Source organism: Megascapheus bottae, chromosome 6 (genome assembly GCF_031878675.1).
Source record: "Megascapheus bottae isolate mThoBot1 chromosome 6, mThoBot2.hap1, whole genome shotgun sequence".
Lineage (NCBI taxonomy): Eukaryota > Metazoa > Chordata > Mammalia > Rodentia > Geomyidae > Megascapheus > Megascapheus bottae.
Genome location: NC_143514.1, coordinates 42988890 through 43010781, shown reverse-complemented (window position 1 = coordinate 43010781; position 21892 = coordinate 42988890). Strand labels below are relative to the sequence as shown.

At 45.0% G+C, this 21892-nt stretch overlaps 1 long non-coding RNA gene across 1 annotated transcript; it reads right to left on the bottom strand.

The window, feature by feature from the left end:
• Positions 1–3936: 3936 nt before the first annotated feature.
• LOC150061724 (uncharacterized) lies at positions 3937–21408 on the bottom strand. Its single transcript, XR_016535849.1, has 3 exons — positions 21328–21408; positions 19193–19269; positions 3937–4046 (listed from the first exon to the last, which is right to left on the bottom strand). It is a non-coding gene; the product is annotated as an uncharacterized LOC150061724 (long non-coding RNA).
• Positions 21409–21892: the final 484 nt, after the last annotated feature.

Below are 21892 nucleotides of genomic sequence, written 5' to 3'. Positions count from 1 at the left end.
GAGTTGAGGAATGTGCCCTACCCCCACTTCAGCCAAAGCTGTTTGTTGAATTGTTCCTTTTAAGAAGGACAATGCCAACATTTGTACTGTACTAAAACCTCCACTGGCCCTGAGGCTGGAACTGGAGCCTTTATAAATAAGGGTTTCAGCTGCGGGAAATGATAACTTTCAGTATGCCAGTTCCTGCTCCAACTCTCACTGTTGCATAATTCAGTTTCCTTTCAGCCCTCTCCCATCACCCAACTCTCTTTCTACCACTGGGACTTCCACACTGTGCCTCCTGTCCAGTGGCTGCCAGGTGACTTCTAGGCACTGCCCTCTACTGACCACACCATCGTCTGCACTTGTACAGCTGGTTTTGTCTGTGGCCTATTCATACACCTAAGCACCTATTCCCACCTAAGCATACAACCCCTAGGGACAGATCTTCTCCTGCTCTGCTACTCAACAGGTAAACAGATTTCAAAGCTCAGGTTCCCATTGGTTTGCAGGGGCTTTAATAACTCTGGCTCTTTCCATTTGTACTCACAGGCTCCTTTTCCAGGAATCTATGTCCAGGAACAGAAGCTGGGACAAAGTAAAGAACAACAGTCTCCCTGGAATTAGCCTCGTTCACATCTTCTGGGGAAAGTATTTCCCAGGAGGCTCCTTAGATCTCAGGCTAATAAACCTGAGACAGGCTCATATCTTCAAGTCTGATCCCTCTCACACCCCCCTCCATAGTGGAAGTAGCTTAGAATGAATCTAACAGTCTCTTACTTGACAGTGGAAATAGAACCAATTCCCCCCCACCACTCCTTTAGGATCTTGTGTGAAGAGGAAAAGACAAGAGTGTGATAGTGTATCCAAGAGTTCAGGCCTTGGGGTCAGACTAGACTTTCCTCTCGTTTTGATAGCAACTTGAGCTGATCATTCAGCTTCTCTAGACCTTGATCCTCTCCATCCTCTCCTCTCCTTCCCCTCCCCTTCCTTCTCCTTCTTCCTTCCTTCTTTCTTTTCTTTCCTTTTTAGTGTGGCGGTCTTAGGGCTTTAACTGACTGGGCACTGTTCCTAAGCTTTGTGCCTAAGGCTAGGGCTCTACCACTTAAGCCACAGCTCCACTTCCAGTGTTTTTGGTGATTAATTGAAGAAACAGTGTTATGGAACTTCCTGCCTGGTCTGGCTTTGAAACTCAATCCTCAGATCTTAGCCTCCTGAGTTTCTAGGATTATAGACATGAGCCATAGGCCCCTGGCTTGGGCCTTGGTTTTCTTATATATAAATGAGGCAAGAAGCTGTCATATTGCCTTTTAGGGTTATAGATATAAAGCCATGGCAGATAACGTACCAAAGGCACTTGTATCTGTTCCATCCACCATAAGAATAGAATTGATGGATATGTTGGGATAACTTGGAGCCAAAAATCAGACTCATTCCATAGACCTGACGCCCAGCCACCCACACCAGTGGCTGCCATGGGTATTGCCTCTCCAGATGGGCAGGCAGAAAATGTCCGGGTGAAGAATACAACATGTCCAGTGGTTCAGGCCCAGAACTGGTAAGGAAGGTGACCCTCAAGGAGATTGCTCCCAATCTCCTCCTGGTACCCCTTTCTGCCACATTTTTGGGTGACATGAGAAGTAAAAGCAAACTGTGGGGAGAATAATGATGGCAGATTGAACCCAGAGATAGGAGGAACCGGAGCAAAGGGTTCTGGGTTAGTATGTATCTTGCTGGAGGGGGCTCCTGGGTTGCTTAGCATTGTGCCCACCCATGTGCCAGCTGGGAGAAGGTAGAGCAGACTTGAAATACTCCATAACACATTTTCAGGAGCAGGATAGCCTACGTTGGAATTCCAGCTCCATTACTCAATGGCTGAGTGTCCTTGGGTGAGATACTCCAAGCCTCAATTTGGTCCTCTGTGAAATGGGAGTCACAATAGTCTCCATCAAATAGAGTTGCTGTGAGCTGTCACAAGCCCATCTATAAAGTGACAAAGAGCTCAGAGCACTCACAGCTTCACAGATAACATTCTTGGTTACAGAATTCACATGTGTCTTGCCTTCTCCAACTCAAGTTTGAAGTCGTCACGTGATTTTTTCTTTTGCTTTTTAAAAATTGTAGCCCTGCTGTTGATGATGTAATCATGAATAGAAAATACACTTACTTGTAAGTCTCCAGAGCAAAGGAAAGTTTATTGAACAGTGGTCAGACAAATAGAGTCTTATGTCCTCTCAGGGTGACAGGGTGACACGAGCCCACAGCCACAGCTCCTTTTCTGCTCCTCACCACCTGCCAAGCCCACAATGCCACCCTGAGCAGCTAAGGCATGCAGTTGTCCTTCTCCAGGCTTCCTGGGGAAAGTCAAGAAGAGAAGAACTGCCCAGCCATTTGAGGTTCATCACTGTGCTCTCCTCCCTCTCTATCCTTCCCTCTCAGCAGAAAGAGAAAGAGACCATGAGTCCTGGACATTTTCTGGGTCCCCCAGATACCATGGAAAGGAAGCCACTGTTCAGAGGTCACCAAGAATAGAAGTGACCTTAACATCCTCATGACAGGATAAACTCATTTCTTGGGGAATATGTGGACAGAAATGACTCCTTTCTCAATCCCAGAGAAACACAGTGAAGTTCAAGGGTACCTCTGGAGTTCCTTCTTCTGGTGAAGTCTAGTCACTTCTAGGCTACTCTCTCTTGTCTTTTTCTGTGGTCTCTGCATTGCCTAGTGGACCGAGAAGGGGAAATAGACTCGTATTTAACATATTCTACTTGAGCATCAGCATTAAAAGTCCATTACACTGTGAAGTTGTGTGCTTCTCCATTTTACTGGGAAATCTGAGCACCAAGATATTTAGTATGTCTCTGGTCATACAGTAAGTAAAAGGCACAACTAAAAGGTGTAAATTTTTTTAGGTAAAAGACTTCTTTGTAATCACAGACCAAAAACAAGAGACTCTGCTGATCCAGGGACCAACTTTGTCAGAGTATAGCTTTGTCTCCCACTTGCCTAGTGATAGGCAGAGCCCCTTTCTTGTGATGACTTCAATATGAGACCATGAGTGACATGGAAGCTCTGATTTTCTGAGGAATTGGAGTCATTTCCTCTCCCTTCAATTTCTCAAGAAACTTCTCCATCTATCCTCCCAACCATCCAATCATATGTCCCCTCACCAAGCCATTCATAATCTATCCATTCATCATATATCCTCCCATATATCATTTGATCTACCCAATTGTTCACCTGTCCATTTACTTATCGTCCATCTATCTACCCACCAACCCATCCCTCATCCATCCATAATCTATCTACCCATACGTCAACTCATTTACCCAACTATCTATCCACTCCTCTGCCTACCCCTCCACTCATCATGCACACATCAGCTATCCATCCACCCACCTATCCATCTAACCATCATTCACCCATCCATCCATCTATTCATCCATCTATTCACCTACCCATTTGTCATCCATCCATCTATCATATCATTCACACATTCATCTGTCATCCATTGATCTTCTCATCTATGTATCTATTTATCCATCTACACATCCATCTGTCCATCCAACTTCTGAGCCTCCCTCCATGTACTCATCTATAAAGTAGAGACAGACATGTAAAGTTTCAGTGAGGTCCAACATGTTAAGTGTCTTCCATGTAGCACAGCTCATTTGTCCCATGGACTAGAGGATCAGGAGGATTTTTAATTTTGGGGGGTGCCCTATTTCTGTGGATGGGCAATGCCTAATGTGCTTGCCCTTTAACTTAGTGCTCTGGGCTTCAGGGTTGTACACTAGATGCTTTTCATTAACAGAGGATCTCTGCTCCCACAGAAATAGAGAGGAATTCCCAAGGAGAAAGAGTCGATAGGGGCCTGGTGAGTGACAGAAACATAAGTCAGGAGCAGCTGGGGTTGCACCTAAAAGGAGGCATGGGAGATAGGGTTGCGGTAGGAAGTTAAGATCCACTTTCTCACCTTCCCCTTGAGACTGTTTCTTCAGAAGAGGAAGCTTGTCCAATGTTGTGCTACCCAAAAGCTTGAACACCTTCTCTATAAAGAGCCATGCCTGATTCCAAGGAGAAAAGGAAGTGAGAGGCTGCAGGGCTGGGTTTGGGCTGCTCCTGTAGAGGCTGGCAAGGCTGTGGACTAGTTTGCCTCCTGAACACAGTAACATGAATGTGACTGTGCTTGACATTTGTACAGGGTTTGCACGTGGGTCATTTGATGGGATGTCTGATGGACATAGATATGGAGGAACAAATATAGCACAATATAGTGGATGTCTGCTAGATAGCACAGGCTCCAACTTCTGACTCCATTTCCCCCATTTCTGTGGTCCATTTTTTTTTCCCAGGCTTGAACTAAAGGTCTGGGCGCTGTCTCTGAGCTTCTTCTGCTCAAGGTTACCAGCTGAGCCACAGCACCACTTGCAGCCTTTTCTGTTTATGTGGTACTGAGGTATCCAACCCTGGGCTTCATGCGTGCTAGGCAAGCATTCTACCACTAAGCCACGTTCTCAGCCCTGTGGTCTATTTTTGACATGGTCCCTTAATATTGGGACAAAGTTACTTCATCACATCTCAGGTAGCCATGGCTTTCAAAACCACTTGGAGAGGCCTCTCATGTGTTGCTTAGGAATTAACTAATTTATGTTGATTTTCCAGACCCCCGCCACGTGCTGGGTGCTTGACATCCAGTAGACAGGATGATCAAACGCAGGTGGCTATAACCAAGTACCTGAGGCCAGCAGAAAAACCTGACTGCTCTGGGAGCACCAGCACTGGAGTCTCCCTTGTCAATAACATCCCAGAGGCAGTGACTGAGTGGAGACTGAAAAGGTAAGTCAGAGAGACTTCTGGCAAAGGGAGGAAGAGGAGGGAAGCGGCTTGTGTAGAGGATCCCCACGAATGAACACCAGGACTCAAGAACTCGTGTGTGTGTGTGTGTGTGTGTGTGTGTGTGTGTGTGTGTGTGTGTGTGTGTGTGTGTGAAGCAGATGCAGTAACTGGAGGGAGGAGGACAAAGAGGCAAGGGTGTGGGAAGCCCCAAGTCTGGAGAGAACCTGGAAGAGCATGCCTAGCAGAACAGATGGACCTGGCCAACTAGGTTGATGAAGCAAATCATTTTGACTTCTTCGGGCCTCAGTTTCCCACATATGTATAATGGGGTGATAGCGGTCCCTGCATTGTTGCATTGATGGGGAAATTCTTGTAGTTGAAGCTGTGGCATCTCAGCTACAAACCCTCTGTCCTCCACTCTGTGATCCTGGCCCTGCGCCTGTGCAAAGTGCTTGGCCAGCTGCTTCTCTCTGAAGTTCTGGGTATGTGGCAGGAGCAGGGGATGGAATCTGGAAGGAGTCCCCGCAAACAAACTTGATCCTTCCTATCTGCTTTCTTTAAGCTTCCTGTGTTTTGTAGGTCTGGCGGTGACAAGGCTTCCCTATGGCAGAGCTGAGCTTGTTTGCCATCTTCCCAGCAGGAGTAGACTCAGCTTCATGGCATCTACCTCAAGGACCTGCACCTAGCGGGTCTCCCTCAGCAGGCCTGGTTGAGCACACAGCTCCCAGGCTCCCTCCTCTAAGCCTCTAAATGTTACTATTTCGGAATTCCTCCCTGTGATTGTTTATCTCCAGAGTGGGAACCGTGCCCTGTATTTACTATTTTCTGTTCTGGCTATGGTGGGAATATTTGTGTCCCTTAAAGATTCCTACAGTGAAATCCTAATCCTCAAGGTCATGATATTAAGAGGTGGGGCCTTTGGGCTGGGAATAGGTCATGAACAGGGCCCTCACAAACAGAGCTCGTGCTCTTATAAAAGAGGTCTTGGCTGGGTGCCAGTGGCTCATGCCTGTAATCCTAGCTGTTCAGAAGGCTGAGATCTGAGCATCGCAACGCAAAAAGCCAGCCCAGGCAGGAAGTCCATGCAACGCTTATTAACCAATTTCCTACCAAAAAGACCAAAGTGAAGCTGTGGCTCAGGTGGTAGAGCATTAGCCTTGAGCAAAATATAAGCTTAGGGACAGTGCTCAGGCCCTGAGTTCAAGCCTAGGACTGGTACTCCCCACCCTGAACAGGAAGAAGGAGGAGGAGGAAGAAGAGGAGGAAGAGGAGGAGGAGGAGGAGGAGGAGAAGGAGGAGGAGGAGGAGGCAACGGTAATGATGACAACAACAACATAAAATGTTTGGTGTGTACCAAACTCTCACAACAACAAACACTTGCCCTTATGAGTTCCGAATACCCTTTATCTGACATCACAAATTCTCCATCTGGCACATTTCCAAACTCCTGCACTGACAAATACCTACAAGTAATAGTAAGGTTAGTTTGATACTGCTTCATACTTCATTTATTATTTATTTACACATCTTATCACTCTTCATAGATGGTAAATTACTTAGGATTAATTTCTCCAACCAACTCATATCTGTATCACTTTGAGGCCTAGGACAGTTCCAGGAGCCTTAGAAGATGTCCCAGAGCAGATGATGAATGAGTCCCTCTGCTCAGCAAATGGCCCCTGAGCTCAGGCTGCCAAGCAGGTCCTGGGCAGGAACCAGGGACACAAGGACGAGGAAACAAATAGGATAGCCCCAAATGACTATGCGTCAGATTCACTGATGAGAATTGAAGACCCCTGTGGACCCCTCCATAGGACTGGGAGAGTCACCCTCCCCTGCTGTGATCTAGACTTTTCTAGGTGCCTTCTGTCTCCTTCCTGCTGAGTCTGGTGGCCAAACCCAGGGTGGAGATGGCTGCCCACTGTGGTTTACCTTGTCTTGAACACTTCGAGCTAGTGGCCAAGGGCTGTATTTAAATAGCAAATATTTGCATTTTTAATGTTGACTGGATTTGGAAAAGCAGTGATAACCTTTCCAAGCCAATATTGGTTTTGATGAGATTGGAAGAGACTGTGCCTCGGGCATTGCTTAGATGGAACTTTTAAAGTATTTTCAATACTGGGGAGAGCACAGAATCTTCCTAGGGCACCGGGCACGCACAGAAAGCACCACCTCCCCATTTAGCTGCACACTCAGCACTGTGTGCGCTCTCATTTCATGGATCCCTCAACCTTCTGAGAGGAGGGATGGCATGACGACTGGCCACCTTGGGTCCTGAGTTCAAGTGCTGAGGCTAGCATATATGCTGAGATTTTTTTTTTGTCGTCCTGGGCTTGAGCTCAGGGCCTGAGCACTGTCCTTGGACTTTCTCAAGGCTAGAGCTCTACCACTTGAGCCTCAGCACCACTTCCGGCTTTTTTCTATGTATGTGGTACCGAGGAATTGAACCCAGGTTTTTGTGCATGCTAGGCAAGCACTCTACCATCAGGCCAAACTCTTGGCCCCTATATGCTGAGATTTAAGCAACGAAGCTTAGGCCTCAGAGCCTACTCCAGTGCCTTTCTGCAACCCATCACCTTGTCCCCCAAGGTCCTCCTGGACTCAGACAAACTACTCATCCTGCTCACTGCCCTTTGCCTCAGTCCAGGAAGAATGTCTACTTCAAGGGTTTGCTGAGATGTTGCCATGTGATTGCCTAAAAATACCCAACACTCCACGCCTGCTCCCTTGCTCCAGGTCCATTAACATTAGTTCTTGTCCTTCCTACCCCAGGGATGAGACCACAGGGTCCTGGGCCGGGCCTCCTGCCAACAGGCCTGCCTGGTGAGCAAAAGCAGGCTGACACAAATACCTATGCACATGCATGGTGTGGGGTTTATTTGCTTGCTGCTGGGGGTTGAACCCAGGGCCCCGTATATGCTAAGCATGCACTTTACTACTAAGATATATGCTGACTTCTTAGTTGGGTTAAAAACAGATCTCCTTTTCACTTATAATTTGACTACTATTGTAAACAAAATATTCTAGGATGGCCTATCTGAAGATAGATCACCATTAAAACTGAGCTAGGCACCATGGCTCGCTCTTGTAATTCTAGCTGCTTAGGGGGCTGAGATCTGTGGATCTAAGTTTGAAGCCAGCTCGGGCATGAAAGTCTGTGAGACTCTCATCTCAATAAACTTAAAAAAAAAAAAAAAAAAAAAAGGAGCTCTGACTCAAATGGTATTGCCCTTGCTTTGAGCAAAAGAAACTCAGGAATTTATGCCTAAACCTTAAGTTCAAGCTCCAGGACCGACACACACACACACACACACACACACACACACACACACACACATACACACACGGAGACTGATTAAGATTTAAGATACAGTAACCAAATATTTTCAAGGGTTGAATGATCACCCAAAGCTAGTGACTGCAAGCAGGACAAGGAGGAGAGGAAGGGTGGCCTGTGACTTTCCTGTGGCTGATATCACAGAGGACAGCCTCAAGACTGGAAACACAATATTCCCCTATAGCTAGATGTCACAAGTTCTAAAATCACCTCTACTGGACTGATACTATATGGCCAGGGTTTGTTATTTCTGGAGGCTCAGAAGAGTCCTGTAATGAATATTGGGTTCATTCACATAGTTCAGAATAATCTTCACCTCCAAGTCCTTAGTTGAATCATGGATGCAGAATCCCTTTTGACATGGAAGTAACATTTATGGGCTCTTGGGAATAGAATGTGACTCAGGCCTGTGATCATAGCTACTCAGGATATGGAGATGGAGAGGATAGAAGATTGAGGCCAGATCAGGCAAAAAGTTGGAGGCACCGGGAGTTTGGTCTAGTGGCAGAGTGCTTGCCTAGCATGCACGAAGGCCCTGGTTGGAGTCCTTAGTACCACACACATAGAAAAGCCAGAAGTGTGCTGTGGCTCAAGTGGTAGAGCGCTAGTCTTGAGGAAAGCCCAAGGATCGTGCTTAGGCCCTAAGTTCAAGCCCCAGGACTGGCCAAAAAAAAAAATAAAAATAGTTGGAGAGAATTCTTCTGCTCAGTATGACATTCATTAACTTTCTTTCATGCTCCAAAGCGAACCCAGTGTGGAAGTAAAATTGGGCCTCATATCCTGGAAGTTCAAACCAAAATATTCCTTAATAGCCCTATGACTGCACAGAGGTGCTCATTAAAGCAGACTGGGTTGAGGTTGATGGTCTACTTCCAGAGGATTGAATGGATGCTGGCTCACCAACTCAATTTATAAGCTTGCTTGCTTTCTTCTTTCTTTCTTTCTTTCTTTTTTTTTTTTTTTGAGTTTGCAAGCATAAGCATTATTAGTCCTGCCCTGAAGGTCACCCGAGAAGCATTGCCTCTCTAATTCTGCATGTCAGGCATTTTTCCCCGAGGTCTGCACATTGCCAAGAGCCCACAGAGGGTTCTGGTTACTGGACTCAAAGCATTCCTAGGGGGAAAAATGTGATTACTGTTTTCTAATCACCGTCATGCATCCCCTTTCTACCCTAGACCACTCTTGTGAGTTTCTTATTTTCATCCTTTTCATGTTCTTCCATAGGCTCATATGAGGTCCACAGAGAAAGGTGGCAAATGTGGTAGAAATTTTTTTTTATTTATTTTTTAATTTTTTGCCAGTCCTGGGCTTGAACTCAGGCCCTGAGCACTGTCCTTGGACTTTCTCAATGCTAGAGCTCTACCACTTGAGCCTCAGCACCCCTTCCAGCTTTTTTGTATGTATGTGGTACCAAGGAATCGAACCCGGGTCTTCACACATGCTAGGCAAGCACTTTTAACCACTAGGCCAAACTCCCAGCCTCAGCAGAAAATTTTTTAAACTATTCATGAGTGCACATTTTACTGCATCAGGTACACTCACAAGGTTTGTATTCACCACAAATATCTATTTTCTAAAATTCCTCACCCCAAATAAAAAGTTCTGTACCTGGGCCAGGACTGTAACCTAGTGGTAGAGTGCTTGCCTAGCATACATGAAGACCTGGGTTTGATTCCTCAGTACCACATACTCAGAAAAACCTGGAAGTGGGGCTGTGGCTCAAGTGGCAGAGTGCTAGCCAGCCTTGAGCAAAAGTGTCCAGGGACAGTGCCCCAGCCCTGAGTTCAAGTCTCAGGATGGCAAAAATAAAAATTTCTGCCAGGCCCAGTGACTCACACCTGTAATCCTAGCTACTCAGGAGGCTGAGTAGCCAGCCCAGGCACTAAAGTCCATGGGACTCTTATCTCCAATTAACCACTAGAAAAGCAGAAGTGGTACTATGGCTCAGGGGGTAGGGTCCAAGCTCCATGACTGACAAAAAAAAAATCTGTACCCATTAAACAGTAAACACTCATTGACATGAGATCATCAATCATTGTTGCTGTTGGTGGTGGTGGTTATAGCCTTGGTTGAACTTAAGCCTGAGCACTGTCCCTGAGCAATTTTGCTCAAGGCTAGCACTCCACCACTTACTTGAGCCATAGCACTACTTTGAGTTTTCTGGTGGTTAATCAGAAATAAGAATCTCACAGAAAGCTTGGAGTGTGGCTTAGTGGTAGAGTGCTTGCCTAGCATGCACGAAGACCTGGGTTCGATTCCTCGGTACCACATACATAGAAAAAAACCGGAAGTGGTGCTGAGGCTCAAGTGGCAGAGCTCTAGCCTTGAGAAAGTCCAAGGACAGTGCTCAGGCCCTGAGCTCAAGCCCAGGACTGGCTTGCACTGCCCTTGGACTTTCTCAAGGCTACAGCTCTACCACTTGAGCCTCAGCACCACTTCCGGATTTTTTTCTATGTATGTGGTACCGAGGAATCGAAACCAGGTCTCCGTGCATGCTAGGCAAGCACTCTACCACTAGGCCAAACTCCAGGCCCCAGTTACTGTTATTTTATTTCCTCATTTGGGAGGTACTTATGATCTATTAAAACTTTTTTCATTTTTCATGGGTACTGGGGCTTAAGCTCAAAGCCTTTGGCTCTTGCCTGACTTTTTACTCAAGGCTGCTACTTTACAACTTTAGCAACATCTTTACTCCTGGCTTTTTGCTAGTTAACTGTGGGTAAGAGTCTCAGCTGTCTCTGCTCAGGTTGGATTTGAACCTTGATCCTCAGATCTCAGCGTCTAAGTAGGGGTGGGCCACCAGTGCCTAGCTGTGTGGTTTTCTTATTATCCTCTGAAGCCTCTGTCTGAGATTTTTATTGAGGGTATACTATATTAATATAATAACTGACAACACTGTATTATCATCTTGATGCAGAATCTAATAAAATTCAGCCTCCCTTCATGATAACAATACTGAACAAATTAGACATGGAAAGAAGATCCCTCAACATGGTATCTGAGGCCACGTACCAAGCCAAACAGCTGTCATCCTATTGAATGAGGAAAAGTAGAAAGCTATGTTTATGAATTTGGAAAAATGATGTCCTCTTTCACTATTTTTATTCAATACACTATTGAAAGCCTATAGTCAGAGTAATCACACAATTAATAAAGGACATCTGAATAAGAAAAGAGGTAAACTGTCGCTGTAAGTGGATGGCATACATGATCATAAATACAGAAAACCCCAAAGAACCTACCAAAAATGTTCTAGAAGGAGCCATCCTGGATACAAAGTTAATAAGATTCCATCTTGACAAGCCACATGTGATGCCTGTTTCTATAATCTCAGCTATGCAGAAGGCAGAAATAAGAATGCTACTCCGCGGGCCGGGAGTTTGGCCTAGTGGTTAAAGTGCTTGCCTAGCATGCGCGAACACCCGGGTTCGATTCCTTGGTACCACATACATACAAAAAAGCTGGAAGTGGTGCTGAGGCTCGAGTGGTAGAGCTCTAGCCTTGAGAAAGTCCAAGGACAGTGCTCAGGCCCTGAGCTCAAGCCCAGGACTGGCAAAAAAAAAAAAAAAAAAAAAGAATGCCAGTCCAGACAGAGTGTGATATCCTGTAAATAACTAAACCAAGAAAAAGATTGTAAAGTGGCTCAACTGGCAGAGAAACCTAACAAGTTCCAGGCCCTGAGTTCAAACCCCAGCACAACCAAAACCAAACAATTAGAACTAATATAGGGAGCCAGTAGAGGATAGAAAACCACCCTCCAAATTAATAGTCTTGACATCTGCCAATACCGAATTGCCTGAAATAAGGTTTAAGAAATTAAACAATTCCAGCACAATAGGTGCTCAACAAAAGTACAAGACTGATGAGGGAAGTCCTGCTTTTGACTTCAGTTTCCTCATCTGTAAAGTTGTTGACCTCAGCATCTTATTAAGGGGGATGGAAAACAATGTCTGTGGGGCCCCCAGGCCGTCAGCCCAGACCAGCGCCTGTCTATGTACCCCATTACTGGGGCTGGCTGCAAGTAGGCCGAGGCCCTTCTTCTTTGTCCCTGGGAAGCCATTTGAAACTGCTTGCTCTCGCAGGACAGACAGCACAGATGTGGGCTGTGGGAGCTAGGCCCTCTGAAGTGGACTTCGTTAGGGATTTCAGTGACTTTGTCTGTGTCCTTCTAGGACCAAGAATCCAAACAGAGCTCTATGTGTTTATTTCTGCAAGAGACAGCTAAGGTGTAAACACTAGAGCCCTGTGTCTCTCACAGCAGGGAGTCTGGCCTGTGGGCTGCACGTGGTCCACACAGGGCCAGCCACGGAAGGGGTAGGAGGAGATGAGCAGTGGATATCTCCTTGTTTTTCCTTTGGGGCTTAATCTAATCCTATTCTTCCTCTGGCAAATAGAGACCAGGAGTTTCCTGAGAGAAGCTGACTCCAGACACCTGGTGCACAGCTGGCTTAGATTAAGGACTTGGTATAAATAACGTGGGTGGGGGAAACAGGGCGGATGCTGGGGTTCTTTGCCATCCCCACGTAGGTGACCAGCTGGATAGGATTTTCCATGAATTGTTTTGTCTTTTGGGGGGGCGATGGGGGGACATATTTCTTTTTCACTACTCTGGGGCAATGTAGCATCAATTACAGTTACAGAGAAGCCAGACAACTGACTTTCAGAATCCAAGCCTTGGTAAGCACTGATGGTTAGAATCAGATGGACTAAAGGCTAGGGTGTCTGAAAATTCCCAACTTCTAATGCGGGGTCTTGCGAGGACTCCCAGAGACCCATCAAAGCCTTGAGAACTCTCCTGGGCTCAAGGGAAACCCTCAGCAGGGCACTACTGTTATGTACTTCCCAAGAAGAACTGAGGCCAGTCAGGATTTCCAGTGTCTGGGTCCCAGACGCTTAGGGTCACTGGTGCAGCCAGAAGGAAATCGTCCCCATAGAAAGGGAGAGTCCTCAGCAGAGCCACTGAGGGCAAAGAAAACCACTCTGCAAAACAGTTTGGTTTTCATTTTTGTTTTCCTTATATTTCCAGGGCTTAAAGCAAACAGGGCCTGGTATTGAGGAGCATAGAAAATATCTATATATTTTCTATAAACCTATGATTAGCCATTTGTATTTTTATACTTGTATTCATTTGTATTTTTATACTTGTACAAGGTCGGACTTGCGAGGACCAGCAAACTAGGCACAAGCCTGTTAGCCTGTCCGCATCTGGCCCCTTGTCGGATTTTCTCCACTGATCACATATTGGGTCTGTCCCTTCCCATTATAGTCTGGCCCCTTGTCGGGTCTTTCTCCACTGATCACATATTGGGTCTGTCCATGCACCCATTAGCCAATCAGTTCTAAGCATGACAGCTCGCTAAACCGACCAATGACTAGTCACGACCCTCCTCCTGTTTTGTATTGCGCCAATCATTTAATGGCATCGCAGTGTCAGTGCTTACCGGGACCTGCCCCCTACCAAAGAATGTATTAAAGGTGTTGTAATTTTGTGCTTGTGGCCTCTGGTCTGCACTCGACTGTCAGTGCCCAGAGACCCGTGCTCGAGCTTGTCAATAAACGACTCATTGCAATTTGCATTGATCTTCTGGTGATCTTTCCATGGGGCTTCAATTTTCTGGGCATTACAGTATAAAGGAGAGTCTCTGCACAATTATTTCAGGAGCTAGGTGAGGTCATGCAGGAGTCAGATACATTGCAAAGGATGGATGCCAATAAAATGATCCTCAACATCAGTCACTGAGACAAATAAGAGTATGGAATTTTGCTAAGTAATAGAGAATTGTGAAAGAAATCACCATAGAGATTTTAAAATTTGACCAAAAGTACTGATTTCTTTTTGTAACTCATAATCTAGGTCATAAGAAAATTAGGGCTTCATCTCCACAAGCACAAAACACAGGAAAAGTGAACCTGAGGCTCACTGAACAAGCCTAAGTCCTGAGTTCCCTGCAGAATCTCAGATTTTGAACTTTAATCTGTAACCTCAAGCTCAGGTTGAGGTCCTCAGTTTTCAGTACAGGAGAAGATGACTTTGCTATGTAGGAAAATTAATGTTAATAAAGAACAAAAGCTCAGTGTCAGTGGCTCACATCTGTGAGCTACTCAGGAGGCTCAGATCTGAGGATCAAGGTTCGAAGCCAGGCCAGACAAAAGAGTATATGAGACTGTTATCTCCAATGAACTACTCAGAAAATGCCAGAAGTGGTGCTGTAGCTCAAATGGTGGAGGATCAGCCTTGAACACAAAGTGGCTCAGGGACAGCATGCAGGTTCTGAGTTTAAGCCGTAGGACTGGCAAAACAAAATAAAACAGCAAAACTCCAGACATGAAGCTATGGCTCAAGAGGTAGAGATTGTTGGCCTTGAGTGAAATAAACCAAGTAAGAGCTCAAAGCCCCAAGACTAAGTAAGCCCCAGTATCAATATACAACGGAAAAAAGGTTGCTATCGTGGACCTTCTATCTTTGTCTTATATTGTCAAAGTAAGTCAGAACCTTAGCTTTGATCACTATTTTTTTTTTTCAGGGTCTCTGTGATTTGCTCCCTAGATACCCACCCCTCTGCAACAGACTGCACGCTCAGCCCTCAGGGGTGATTCTTCCCTCTGATTCCAGACCACTCCTTCTCAACCAACTCAAATTCAGTGAACCCTGAGGCCACATATTCCACCCTGCACAAAAGTCTCTGCGTTTAACACCCAAGGATGTGATGATATTTAGGGCAAGTTTTGGTAAGTTATGAGGCTATTTTAAATCGTTAGGACAATCGCCAAGAATGACTGCATCACATGGAAAGGTAGCTCCAAAAAGATGGACTGATAGCCAGGCGCAGTGGTTCACACCTGTAATCCTTACTACTCAGGAGTTTGAGATCTGAGGATCCAGGTTCAAAGCCAGCCTGGGCACTAAAGTCCATGAGACTCTTACCTCCAGTTAATCACCAAAAAACCAGAAGTGGCATTGTGGCTCAAATGGTAGGACGGTAGCCTTGAGCTGAAGAGCTCAGGGACCATGCCCAGGCCCAGAGTTCAAGCCCCAAGACTGATTAAAAAAAAAAAAGTGGCCGGGAGTTTGGCCTAGTGGTTAAAGTGCCTGCCTAGCATGCGCGAAGACCCGGGTTCGATTCCTTGGTACCACATACATAGAAAAAAGCCGGAGGTGGTGCTGTGGCTCAAATGGTAGAGCTCTAGCCTTGAGAAGGTCCAAGGACAGTGCTCAGGCCCTGAGCTCAAGCCCAGGACTGGCAAAAAAAAAAAAAAAAAAGAAAAAAAAAAGAAAAGAAAAAAAAGATGGACTGGTGCTGAGAGTTTGGCCTAGTGATAGATAGAAGGCTTGCCTAGCATGCACAAAGACCCAGGTTTGATTCCTTGGTACCATATACGTAGGAAAAGTCAGAAGTTATGCTGAGGCTCCAGTGGTAGAGCTCTAGCATTGAGAAAAGCCAAGCCCTAAGTTCAGGCCCCAGGACTAGCAAGAAAAAGATAGACTAGAGGTGTGGCTCAAATGGTAGAACACCAGCTGAACAAGCAAACACAAGGTCCTGAGATCAAACCTGGGTACTAACAAAACAACAAAACATTAAATTTTTTCTATGTTCAGCTGTGCACAGGTGGCTTATTCTTATAATCCAACCTACTCAAGAGGATGAGATCTAAGAATCACAGTGCAAAGCTAGTCCAGGACTGCACATCTTTTGGGGTCCTTATCTCCAGTTAACTGCCTAGGCTGGTTTTGAACAGCAATCCTCAGATCTCGGCATCCTGAGGAACTAATATTACAAGCGTGAGCCACCAGTGCTCCACTAACATTTTACTTTGGAATGTGGCATCTATTCTCTTGGTGCCTCAGCTGCAACTAAGAGCAGACCTATTTTAATATCTTGTTACAGCTTTGTCTAAAGTAGTACCTTGAAACCCAAAACAGAATGCAACTACTAGAAAATGACTTGCCTCAGCCTAGTAAAATCAGTATTTTTATGTTCATCAACACCCCTAAAATTTTAATTAATTAACTAAGAGCCTGTCCTGGGGCTTGAAGTCAAGGCCTAAGAGCTATCCCTGAGTTTTATGGCTAAAGGCTAATGTTCTACCACTTGAGCCACAGCCCCATTTCTAGCTCTTTTGGTGGTTAATTGGAGATAAGGGTCCAAGAATGCTCCTGGCTGGCTTTGAACTGTGATTCTTAGATCTCATCCTCTTGAGTAGTTGGGGTTACCGGCACCCTGCCTATATCATTACTTGCAGCGCTGTTTACCGAGTTCTTTCTTCACACTGTCAGATCAGGCTGGACCTGAACTGGACTGGGGCAGCCACAAAAGCATTGTATGGAAATGCCTTTATTATACTTTTTTTTTTGGTGGGGGGGGGGATAGGTCATGGGGCTTGAATTCAGGGCTGGTCACTGTACCTAAGCACTTTTACTCAAGGCTAACACACTCTAACCATTTGATCCATAGCTCCACTTCCGGTTTTCTTGTAGCTAATTGGAGATAAGAGTCTCACAGACTTTCCTTCTGAGGCTGGCTTTGAACCAGAATCTCAGATCTCAGCCTCCTGAGTAGCTATGATTACAGGCATGAACCACCAGTGCCCTGCTTCAAGGATAGTTTTGCTGGGTATAGATGTGTGTGTGTGTGTGTGTGTGTGTGTGTGTGTGTGTGTGTGTGTGTGTGTGTGTGTGTGTGTGTGTGTGCTGGTACTGGGGTTTGACCTCAGGGCCTTGAACTCTTACTCAAGATTTTCTATAAAGGCTGATGTTTGTTTTGTTTTTTTTTTAATTGTCAGTAAGGGTCTTTTTCTTCCCAAGTTGGCTTTCCTCAATCCTCAGATCTCAGCCTTCTGAGTAACAAAAGTTTTTAGGGATAAAATGACAAATGAACTGAACTGACAATTCTAGAAAGTAGTCCAAATGGCCAGTAAGCATGTGCGAAGTTTACTGTCTAGTGGGCAAACAACTAGTGGAGAAAAATTACATATAAGGAGTCACTACAGATTTCTTCTCCCAGCATGCTTCACAAAGTGGAAGAAAACACAACCACCACCTCACTAGTTCTTTCTGCATTGCTCTCTTCCCACAGCAGACCATCGACCACAGAGAGCCACTTAAGGAGAGTACTGGTGGGGACCGCTTTTCTGACAGCTGAAACATTTTCCATCATGAAAAGCAATATAGCCAGCTGCAGAAACGGAGTATTTTCAAACCTCCTGCTCATTACAGAGATAGGCATCTAAGGAACTCTGGGCCATGTTCTGGGGCAACTTATTGGAAATTCAAACATAAAAGAGTCTGTGACAGAGCTCTCACAGGCAGTTGAGAGAGCTCCATTAATTTTAATAATAATTTACAATTAATTCATTCATCATTTCCTGATTTTCCCAAAGCATTCCTTTTCAAATCAGCTACCTTTAACATTACATCAGATTTTTAAATGCTGAGATTCTAACTGATTCAATCTAAGCTCAACTTTCAGCCACTGGTAAAAATTAAAAGCAATAGTACTCTTTATTCATACAATCTTTGGGAGGAAGAATGGTAGCAGTCCTGAGTGATGGTTAAGGTGATGGTGATAAATTGAATCAAAGCCAGTGCTTCTCCTGACTGGAGGCCCAAGGCTAATCACAGAGGAGCATCAGGAAGCCATAGTGGGAACATTTCCAGAATTCTCCAGCTCAGCCCATCCAGTGTAAATGAAGCTAGGGGGTTACTGGTGGGCAGGGATGGGGAAGAGGATTTTTGGTATTTGAGGGGTATTCTGGATCCTTCCTTCTTGCCATCATTGACCTTGTTAATTATGACCTCATGGGCAGTGGCCCCGCCCTTAGGGTGCTGTCTGCTCAGAGTGGTCACAGCTCTCACTCCCCCAGGCTATTCTAAAAGTAGCTGTGCCCCCACCCTGGGTCCATCATCAGCTATCCTGTGTATTTTCTGCTCTTCAATACAGGTGACTGTCCATTTTTAGAGGATACGGAAATACCTCAACCCACAGACTAATAAATTGAGACAAGAGGCTCTGTTCTATAAAAGGATTTCCCAGAAAATCCTCCTCAGGCACACTGAACTCTCCTGAGAAGCAGAGACAGATTGATCATGAAGCCAACAAAGTTTCAACTAGAAGGTCCCTTCCTTCTGAAGGTGGAGAGAAGATTGACCAAAAGATGTCAACATCTTACCAATTTGCGAAACTTTTTTTTTTTTTGTAGCAGGGTTTGAACTCTGGGCCTCCTGGCCTCCTGCTTATTTGGTTGGTGCTCACTGCCTCAGTCACATACCCAGCCATAAAAGTACATCTTAATTGCAATTGGTTATGGGTATTCTCTCTTTCTACTGTGGCCTTCTCCCCAGACCTACCCTCCCTTGTGTCTATGTTCTGGGGGTATCTGGGGAGAGAGGAATGTTAGGGTGAGAGAAAGGATGCACAAGCTAGATGGAAAGCCATTTATCCTGGCTTAGATTCTCTTCACTGCGTTGTGTGTCATTGCTAGCCACTCTGGTACAGAAAGGCTCTTGGGAATATTCCTATCAAACCACATATTGACCTTGTCCCCTTCGTGACAGGAGGGAACACTGATAAGAACTTGAGTGATAGCTGGGTGTCAGTAGCTCACACATGTAAATCCTAGCTACTGTAATCCTAGCTACCCAGGAGACTGAGATCTGAAGATTAAGGTGCAAAGCCAGCCTGAGCAGAAAAAATCCATAAGATTCTTATTTCCAATAAACCACAGAGAGAGAGAGAGAGAGAGAGAGAGAGAGAGAGAGAGAGAGAGAGAGAGAGAGAGAGAGAGACAGAGACAGAGACAGAGACAGAGACAGAGACAGACAGAGAGACAGAGACAGAGACAGAGGGGAAGCAGAGCTATGGCTCAAATGGTAGAGCAGTAGCCTTGAAGAAGCTAAGGAATAGCACCAGGAAGAGTTCAAACTCCAGATCTGGAACAATAACCACGACCACCACAACAAAAACCCTTGAGTGGTAGAGAACAAAATATCTGAAGACTGGCTTTCTATGGAGAAGAAAGCCAGCGCTGGCTGGGTCATACCTTAACTGCTTTGTATGGAGTTCTTTCCAGAAGTTTCTTTCCTCCCAAGGAGGCAGGAAATGCTTTGCATCCTTTCACTAGAGAAAAGTGACATTTGTGGTTAGCAGATTCTCTGGCTGGGCTGAGAGGCTTTCATTCCCAAGTCTACAAGAGATCCATACCTTAAAAAACTAACATTTTGTAAATGGAATATTAAAATATTTTGAGAAATCTCAAAATTGAAAGATCAATTTAGAAAATTCTCACAGAGAATCTTTCTACAAAATAAATCTTTTCTATTTCCACATTCTATGTCAAATTCTAAGGTTACATATAATAGCTAATTTACTTTGGGTATTTTCTTTCAGGCACTGTATTAATTACATTTAGCATGCATTATTGAATCTTTTTATTAACCTAGTGAGAGGAGTCCTTATGGTCACCTCAGATTTGGAGATGTGCCAATCTGGGCTCATCAGAGGTCTGTAACCTGCCAGGGCTTCCCAGGTCTGAAGTAGTAGAAATAGTCTTGAAAAGTTTATACTCTGTGGAGGCTGGGAAGGTGGCTTAGTGGTAGAGTGCTTGCCTAGCATGTATAAAGCCCTGGGTTTGATTCCTGCATACCACATACACAGAAAAAGCCAGAAGTGGTACTGTGGCTCAAGTGGTAGAGTACTAGCCTTGAGCAAAAGAAGTTCAGGAACATTTCCAGGGCTAATACGAGAGAGAAAGAGAGAGAGGAAAGTTATACTCTAGGTAAGGCTGTGTACACTGTAGTCCCAGGACTCAGGAGGCTAAGACTGAGGCAGGAGGTTTCCTTGAGTCCAGGAGTTTGTGAGACCAGCCAGAGCAACATAGGGAGAACTTGTGAGAAAAAGTAAAAGGTGGGCCGGGAGTTTGGCCTAGTGGTTAAAGTGCTTGCCTAGCATGCATGAAGACCCAGGTTCGATTCCTCGGTACCACATACATAGAAAAAAGCCGGAAGTGGTGCTGAGGCTCAAATGGTAGAGCTCTAGCCTTGAGAAAGTCCAAGGACAGTGCTCAGGCCCTGAGCTCAAGCCCAGGACTGGCAAAAAAAAAAAAAAGAGTTTCATAGGGACTTTTCTGCCTGGGCTGGCTTCAAACTACAATCCTCAGGTCTCAGCCTCCTGAATAGCAGGCATGAATCACTAGAGCCCAGTGACATAACCATTTTTAATGTTTGGGTTCTGATTCTAATAAGCACCCCCCCCCAAGATATTTCAAGACTATGGGAAACCCAAAGCAATTACTGAATTAATATTTGATAAAAAAATTTTTCTGCTGGGTGCAATGGCCCACGCCTGTAATCCTAGCTACTCAGGAGGTTGAAATCTGAGGATCAAGGTTCAAAGCCAGCCCAGGCACAAAAGGACGTCAGACTCTTACCTCCAATTAACCTCCAGAAAACAGAAAGTGGGGTTTGGCTCAAGGGTAGGGTGGTAGACTTGAGCTGAAGAGCTCAGGGACAGTGCCTAGGCCTAGTTCAAGCCCCATGACCCACCAAAAAAAAAAAAAAAAAAAAAAAAAAACAACTTGTCCTTTTGTAAAAGGTTAGTGAATATTATTGTGAGGTTTTAATTCTTTATACTTTAGACACAGATACTGAAATATTTGTCGATAAAATCTGATATCTAAGATTTGCTCCAAAATAATGCAGTTGGGGAGAGCGTGATCAGGAAGGCAGAATAAAATAAGATTGTTCGTGTATTGATTGTTATCAACACAGAGTATATGTACATAGTTCATTACATTATATCTCCCAGTTTTGTATATGTTTTAAAATCTCCATCCATAATGATCCCATCTTATCACCCACACATCCATCAATCAACCTGCAAAGAAAATTTATCTGAAGATAAAATTTATCAATATTAAGTAACGTTCAAATTACTTTTTCTGTCCTAACAGTTTTCTTCTTCCCTGCTCAATGAATGTGTTTTATCTTCATGCCAGTTAAAATATTCCCTAATTCCTCTATTAGCTAGCCAATGGGATAGAGAGATTCCTAAACAGATTTTCAACTCCTGGATCTTGGAAAAGTGCTGCTAAGCTAAAGGAGTTGGTGGTAATAAATCCCAGAAGCTTTGCTCTCTCCTGTCAAGGCATCCTCTTAGAAAGACTTAATAACTTTTTACCTGGGTGGAGATGGGCCATGAGGAACTCTGGTGAGTGTGGAGATGTGCCAGCCAGATTCTCTTCTTGCAGATTCTCTTGTTGCCTCTGTAGAAGGAATGGAGAAACACCACCTCCTGGGTCATGCCCTGGACATGCTCCTCTCCCATAAAAGGCCTGGCCTTTGTAACCCACTACAGGACAACTGACAGACCAGTTCAGGCTGTGCTCCCTGCAGGGGTCAGTAGAGTGTGTGGGTTCCACTTGGCATCAACCTCCTTCTGTCCACCCCTAGTTCCTTACATTCCCTTCCACAGGTAGTGTTCCTGGGAGTACACTCCATACACACCCACACACTACACCCTGTCTGTCTGCTTCCTAAGAAAAGTAAATGCAAAACAGTCTGGACAGCTTGACACACCTAGCATTACCAGCAACAGAGCCACTTAGGGCTTTGAGCCACATGGCTTTGGTGAGTTGTTCAAACTACTGGAATTGTCTGGTGAAGTTTGTAAGTGACCTATAATGGGTAGGAGTTGAGTTCTGATTGTTTCATGGTCTGTGGATACTAGCAAAATAGTTTCTCCT